Source organism: Eimeria mitis, genomic scaffold (genome assembly GCF_000499745.2).
Source record: "Eimeria mitis Houghton genomic scaffold, Emh_scaff1554, whole genome shotgun sequence".
NCBI lineage: Eukaryota > Apicomplexa > Conoidasida > Eucoccidiorida > Eimeriidae > Eimeria > Eimeria mitis.
Window position 1 is genome coordinate 10,050 of NW_013569758.1, and position 214 is coordinate 10,263.

Sequence of the window (214 nt, forward strand, 5' to 3'; positions counted from 1 at the left end):
CCCTAAACCCTAAACCCTAAAAAGAAAGAAACGCCGCAGCTGTAGGTGCTCTAGTTTACACACAACACACAAACCCTAAACCCTAAACCCTAAACCCTCAAAAGAAAAAAACGCCGCAGCTGCAGCTGCTCTATTTTACACACAACACAACACACAAACCCTAAACCCTAAACCCTAAACCCTAAACCCTCAAAAGAAAGAAACGCCGCAGCTG

General features: G+C 44.9%; 1 protein-coding gene across 1 annotated transcript in view; it reads right to left on the reverse strand.

Annotated features, from left to right (window-relative positions):
* The window catches only part of EMH_0039420 (vacuolar protein sorting 18, putative), a gene marked incomplete at both ends in the record, with an annotated part of 11,387 nt that overhangs the window by 9,878 nt on the left and 1,295 nt on the right, over window positions 1-214 (reverse strand). The gene's annotated exons all lie outside the window — the stretch shown is intronic.